Raw genomic sequence first — 258 nt, 5'->3', positions numbered from 1 at the left:
AACCTGTGCCCACTCCTCCATACCAGCCTCAGCCCTCCTGATACTGTCCCTATAGAATGCATCACCCTTCCAGAATATATCATTCCTGCCTCCGTGGGGGCAAACCTGTGCTAGTTTTGATGGCTGCTATTTCCTCAGACCAGTGCCCAACAGCAGATGTTTTTTGTGACTGACTTAATGGCCTGGGGCAGTTTAAATGGTCCCAGGCCTGTCTCCATGCAGTGGCCTTCTTCTCAGAGGAGACTCTAGGCTAGATTA

The sequence above is a fragment of the Myotis davidii genome, unplaced genomic scaffold (assembly GCF_000327345.1).
Source record: "Myotis davidii unplaced genomic scaffold, ASM32734v1 scaffold687, whole genome shotgun sequence".
Classification (NCBI taxonomy): Eukaryota; Metazoa; Chordata; class Mammalia; order Chiroptera; family Vespertilionidae; genus Myotis; species Myotis davidii.
Note: the sequence above shows the minus strand (reverse complement) of the source record.